The sequence below is a fragment of the Nannospalax galili genome, unplaced genomic scaffold (genome assembly GCF_000622305.1).
Source record: "Nannospalax galili isolate Female #2095 unplaced genomic scaffold, S.galili_v1.0 scaffold117, whole genome shotgun sequence".
NCBI classification, from domain to species: Eukaryota; Metazoa; Chordata; class Mammalia; order Rodentia; family Spalacidae; genus Nannospalax; species Nannospalax galili.
In genome coordinates, this window is record NW_008341422.1 from 3,713,584 (window position 1) to 3,720,713 (window position 7,130).

Genomic DNA, 7,130 nt, shown 5'->3' on the forward strand with positions numbered 1-7,130 from the left:
CAGTCTTTGTTGAGAATGTGGTTGGTCATTTTTAAACTAAAACACGTTTGAAGTAGAAAACAAAATGAATACATCTTAAAACACCATGAAAGTAAACTAAAAACAAAAAATGGTATTCAGCAAATAGGATTTTACCCAACCAGCTTAGATGTCATTTTGTATAGGTAATTAGTGGTGTAAAGAAAGAGTTAATTTTGAAAAAAAAAGTCTTTTTCCTTTTTAAGAGCTAAATAACTGAAGGAAGTTAATAAAACCTTGTCAATCTAAGAACATAAATCAGAGGAGATAGGAAGGATAAAAGGGAACATTAACATATTAGGTTAAGAATAAATAAAATGTAAATAGTACTGAAAATAATTCCATTAGCTAGTTTTATTATAGTCAGTAATATCCTCTGTTGAAATTAATTTACACCTTAGCAGTTCTCAACTGCATAGTGCCTTTACTTTTAGGCTGTTTGGTTTTTCTCCTCCTTGTCACAGGGTCAAGAGGCCAGCTTGAACCTGGAAAAGTCTTGGAGAAAACATCTTGAGATAATAGGCTTGAGTCTGAAGTGAGAAGGCCAATTCCATCTTCAGAGTCAGCATCTCAGTGAGCTCAAACAGCACGTGACAATTTACCAATATAATTAATATTACCTTGACATTATAACTAGAAAGCACTCAGGGAATGATGGGGCAGGAACATAAGCAAACATAGACCATCTGAGTATCCGGGAGAGAAATAACTCTATTTTAGAGAAAAACAGGCTTAGAATCACAATGTAGAATGGGGAGGAGTTAAGACCAGTAGAGATGGCATCTCAAGGCTCTCATTTAATAGACTATTACTTTTTACCTCTCATTCTTGTAACTATGTGTTGGTAGTAGCTTGTCTCTTGTAAGGTTTTGGCCCTGGAGTACAGCAAATTTTCATCTGCTTCACAGGCCTAGTCATCACAAAATGTCAGCTTCCTTTGCACCTTGAAGGCAAATGGCTAGAAAAACTTTAAGTTCCCTTTAGAAGCTAGCAAATATACTATGTAAAACAGTAGGAATTTAAAATAGTCATTTTTAGAAACTAGCAAATACCATATAAAAGATGTTAAAATCTAAATAGTTCCTTTAAAATTACCAGATAAAGATGTCATTCAAACAATGTCAAAACCTAAAATTAATTCCTTTTAAAATATCCATAGTTATGTCAAACAATGTAAAAACTTAAAACAATCATCTTTAAAAAACAGTAAATATACCGACTTTTAAAATAACCATAATTATGTCAAACAATGTAAAAACTTAAAGCAACCATCTTTAAAAAACAGTAAATATACCATAGAAGAAGTTAAAAATCAAAGTAATCCCCTTTAGAAACAGGCTCTAAATGATGTTAAAATTTAAACTCCCATTGTGTAGATCTGGCATTATTACCTTAGTTTGAACTAGAAATGCATTGTTTATTCTATAACATCATCAAGAAACAAAAACAAAATTAAATTGTAAGAGAATCGTAGGCATCCCTGGTACCAGTAGCTTAGGCTTGATATTAAAGATAAAAGTACCCTCAGATATATATGTATATGTGACCCAAATAGAAAAGCAAATTTACCATGTTTTTCACCAACCATTGTAGCTGTGAACGCAAAGCCAAGTTCTCAGGAGCCCTTTGTTTGTAGACAGAAGCTATGCTGGAAAGGAAACTCATGAGGGCAGCAGAAGGAACAGGGCATATAAATCAGTGTTTGTTGGTCTGAAAGCATATGACTTACCTGAGCAGTGCCTGTGACCTTTTATGTATAGTGAAATTTAAAGTGGTTAGGTCTAGTTAGAAAAGTAGGTGCCTGAGTACCAGTTGCTTGATGCCCAAGAGGGCCTAAGATCAAAGTTTGAGCCCCTTTGCCTGATAAAAAGTTTAGGAGAAAAAAAAGGCTTTTAAAACGTTTGTCCTTTGTCAGTGGGGCAAGCCGCCTGAAATTCTTTAAATGTTCAGCAAAGTTGCCCAGCTGGTTTAGGCTACTTGGATCAAAATGGGGAGAAAGTGTCCCCTAAAGGGTTTTTAGCTGAATTTATAAGAGAATTTAAGAATGGACCCAGCTGAAAACTTATTTCATTAGAATGTTAAAGAAAAATATTTCCAGAGCAGGTGAGCTGGCAGTCTTGGCTCTTCAGTGGGAAGGAAAAATATGGCCTGGGGTCCTGGAGGTTTAAAGCATGGATGGAAGGTCAGATATGTGGCAGGCTGGCAGGCAGGCACACAGCAGGGAGCAGAAAGCTTTAGTATGGGAGGGGGAGAGAGAAGAAGGATACAGAGCATTTGGATTGAACGGTATCAGAAATCATCCTGAGTAAAGTGAGGAAGAAAGGCAGTGGAAGAGGATAAAGACAGGAGAAAGGACGGAAGACAGCAGGCCTTGCAGGCCCATGGCAAAGGAGGTGAGGGAGGGGGTGAGATGCCGGTGGTGACCAGCCGGTGGGGGAACCGAGATAGGGAACAGATGAAGCAGGTCCATCACGGAGACCACAGTGCTGTCCGGAAGTAATGAAAATCAATGGGAAAGGCGATCAAAAGAAGTAGGCAAGGCAGAGTGTTCCCAGTGAGGCGAGCCAGAAAGCGGTGAGAGCAAAGCAGAGGGCTGGGGAGGGGAGGAGAGAGAAAAGAATGGGGAAGTGTACCTGAGAGCCAAGTTAGTGGCATTGGAGAAGGCCAGGCAGGTCCCTTGAAGTAAGAACTGGGTTTTGGCACCATCTGATAGGTAAAAAGTTGGCGGACAATGCGAATGGATGATGAGGCACCAAGGCACAGCTAAAACTCCATCAAAATAGGGTTTATTAGCAAAGGAACACATGGGACAGATTCCCTTCTGGGCATGGAAAATGTCTGCCCGTGTCTTGAGCTGGGGTCTTTTAAAAGGGGAGGCTTCTGCTTCTTGCAGAAGGTGGGAAGATGTATTTTTTTTTAGAGTTGGGGAGGGAGTGGGAGAGCGGGACTGTTAAAACCTGTCTTCTTTAGAGGTCAAAGGGGAAGCCTGCTGTGTTGGCCAAACAGTGGAGAAAAGTCTGCTTCTCTTGACTTCAAAGACCAAGGTGCTTATCAGCTAGGTTCTCTTTTCTCAGGAGTGTAGGGGCCTGAGGCAGAAGGCAGAGGGCGAAAAAGGCCAAAAGAAGCAGCTGGACCAGCTTCAAAAGACCGTTGGTGGGCCCCCACCAACTCCTATATCTCCTCTCAACGCCTGGACCTGCTATGAGGAAGAAAAACCACACCCCGCTGGGGGGAGGTGATTCCCACCCCTGGCCCTGCCATGTGGGAAGAGGGAGATAGAAAATGAAAACTTAACTGATTGGGGAAACAAAAACCCAAAATGCTAATTGGGACTTTTGGGACTTATAACTATGACCAATCATGCCTGGGGCGGGGCAAAACACCCAATACTCACAAATGAATATAAACACCTGCCTGCCTGCTGCTTAATAAATGAGATCCTACAAGACAGACTCCCTGCCTCCTTGGTGGTGCCCCAGGAGCAGAGGGTTAGGACGGCAGCGCACTTGCCTCTCCTCGGCCCTCACCGTGCTACTTGCTGGGAAAAGGCCCCGCAAGGAACATGAGAAGTCCTTGGGATCCTGTTGGTGAGGGAGCAGGGCTATCTGAACCTTAACAGTCGCCCCAGTGAGAAGGTAAGATATGACTGTGCAGGGCCTGCTGGGAATTTACAAAGCGTTCAGTCAAGCACCAGGAGTCAGCCCTACCAGGGGTTGATCTTCAAGTCCCATGTATCTATTTTATCCAGCTGCCTCAAGGAGTTAGATTTCTAGCCTCAAGAATCTATGCTTCCTGTGCCAGAGGTTCAACTACCTCTGAATCTATGCTTCCTTAAACAAAAATCAAAATCCTCTCAGTTTCACCACCAGCTTCCTTCTGCTCTGTGATTGGGGTCCCTGCAGGTCATGAGCTTCTGGCTGGCATCTTTCCCACCTAGGTTTAGTAGTATTCTTAGAGTGGGATTTTCTTCTCAACCTGAATGCTTTGTGCCACTCAGAATCGCTGTATTAGTTACTTTTTTCATTGCTATGATCAAATATGTGACAGGAAGTAGATTCTTCCTTAAATGGGAAGAACGATTTACTTTGGCTCATGAAAAAAAACAGTCCACCATGGTGGGAGGGGAAAGCAAGGTGGCACGAGCCTGAGCACTTTGCATCTGCAATCAGGAAGCAGAGAAAGGTGAACACTAGTGCCAAACATGCCTTCTTTTAGTTGCCACCCATACTTAGGATTAATCAGCCCACCTCAATTAACCTAATCTAGGAACTCCCTGACAGTTGTGTCCAAGGATTTGTTCCCTTGATAATTTTTAATACCATCAAATTGACAAAACCATCACAACTGGCTGCCAGCTACACACAGGAGTTCTAAATTCAAATTATATTTCATTAAAATTTAATTTAATCTAAAATTTCTATCTTTAGTTACACTAGCCATATTTCAAATACTTCAGAGCCCCATGTGGCTAGTGACTACTCTGTTGGACAGATACAGTACTGTGGTGGGGTAATAGCATCTCAGAGACATCCCCCCACCCCCATTGCACAGCCCCATCTTGGAGGAACTTCATCATATAATCCTTCCAAAAGATAGGAGTGCAGAGTTTCAGAAAACCATGAAAGTGCTGACAAAACTCTGGCTTCTTATGTCTTTGTCACTACCAAGCTGACGTTTCTCCTAACATGAGAAAGGCCTAATTTGAAAAGAATTGAAGTTTGGTAGGGGGAGGGTGACTGCAACAGAAGGTTTAGCTAATTCCCAGTGCATCAGGGGAGAATTCTGTCTCTGAAATGCATGTTATCCAAAGCCTTACCAATATTAGGAAATATTTCCATGTCTGTGACTTTGACTGAAACAAACAAATGAAGATTGCTCTAAAATAAAATTGTAAAGGTCAGATAGTAATTTCCTTTTTAATTTAAGTAGAAACAAAGTTTTAAAAAAACTCCTAAAATTCAGAGAAAGTGAATGAAGAGATGGAGTTGATTGCTCTGGGAGAGAACAGAAAGACAGTTAATTATACACACACACACACACGTGTACAGGCTCACACACACAAGCACACAAACACAATTAAAAATAGGTAGGTAGGTAGAAAGATAGATGATAGATAGATAGATGATAGATGATAGATAGATAGAGATAGATAGATAGATGGATGGTTGATGGATGGATGGATAGATTTAGATAGATAGATAGATAGATAGATAGATAGATAGATAGATAGATAGATAGATAGATAGATAGATAGATAGATAGATAGATAGATAGATAGAATTTGGAGTTGATTTGGGGTAAGATCCATTTAAAAAATACTAAAGAAATGATGAATATATTTTGTGTAGCTATTTGCCCCAAATTAAAATATTCTCTCCTGGTGAGAGATGAAGAATCATAAGACTTCCAGGAAGCTTATGAAACTTACAAGACTTAGGAGGTCCCCTTCCCCAAGTTATATAGCAGTAAGCCATTGCTGTGGAAGAGGAGACACCTCTGTGGAACGGCCTGCAAGTTCCATGCTGGGGCTAGTTTAGCAGGGAGCGTGGCTGCCTTTGAGTCACCCATGGACCTGCAAGTGCCACCAAGAAGTTCATTGGTTCATTAAACTAGATTTGGGTGAGATTATTCCTGTGGTCTATTGTGGGTGTCCTTAACTAGGGTGAATAAGCACTTGTTCATCTCTCCTCAGGAGAAGCCATGCACCAGTAAGATAGTTTTTAGCTCAATGGAAAGCAAGATGTGACCCAAGAATGAATAAATTTCATATTAGGTGAGTTGTGAATAATTTTCTAATGATGATCAGGATTTGATTCAGCACTTACAAGCTAGTGTATCAAAATATAACTCCTGGGTTTAAAAAATGCTGCCTTGAGGTCCTGCCATCTTAAATTCTTCCTGGGAAAAACTGTGGGCCAACTTACAATTGAGAAGTGGGATAGAATTAAAGAACAGGAATTTTTTTCTATTTTTAAAAGCAGCAATTGAGTTAGAAATGGGGTTGTTTTTGAAGAATTTGACCCATGAGGAACCAGAGGAATTACAAACTGTCTACTAACAAGGAAATATTCTTCCATCTTTTTCAGTAAGCTTATTAAATGCTGCATTTCCCTTTGATTTTTCACACACTTAAGCATTATTTATCACTCTCCCTCTCTCCGCCCGTCTAGTCCTCCCTCCTTCCTCCCCAGGTAAAGTACCCCTCATTTTCCTCACTTCTCCCCCACTACCCTCTCTCCCAAGCACCTTCTTCCCCTCTACCCTCATGTTCCTTTCCATTTCCCTGGCTCCCGTGGCTACTTCAAGATATATACTCACATCTAAAGATTTGGAGCTAGGATCCACAAATGAGAGATAACATGTGTCATTTGTTTTTCTAAGTCTGGGTTACCTGACTCAGTATAACAGGGTCTAGCTCCATCCATTTACCCGCACATTTCATAATTTCATTTTTCTATATAGCTGAACGGAACTCCATTCTGTAAATGCACCACATTTTCATTATCTATTCACTGGCTGAGGTTCATTTAGGTTGCTTCCATTTCCTGGCTGTTGTGGAAAGGGCATCAATAAACATGGCTGAGCAAGTATTTTTGAAGTAGACTATCTGATCTTTGGAGTATGCCAAGGGGTGGTATAGCTGAGTCTAGTTTTAGTGTTTTGAGAGTTCTCCAGACTGATTTCCATAGTGGCTGTACCAGCTTGCAATCCCACCAGCGGTGAATGAGGTCTCACCATTCCACACATCCTCACCAGCATTTGCTGTCACTTGTTCTCTTGATCTTAGCCATTCTGACTGGGGCAAGATGGAATCTTAAATCTTAGTTTGCATTTCCCCTGTTACTAAGGATGTTGAACAATTTGAAGGTATTTCTTAGCCATTTATATTTCTTCTTTGAAGAATTCTCTCTTTAGATCTGTGGCCCATTTTTTAATTGGGTCATTTGATTTCTTGATCCTTTGTTTTTTGAGTTCTTTGTACATTTTAGAAACTCGTCCTGTATCAAATGTATAGCTGACAAATATTCTCTCCCACTCTATGGGCTTCCTCTTCCCTTAACTGAGTGTTTCCTTTACTGTAAGACACTTTTTACTTAATTAGATCCCACTTT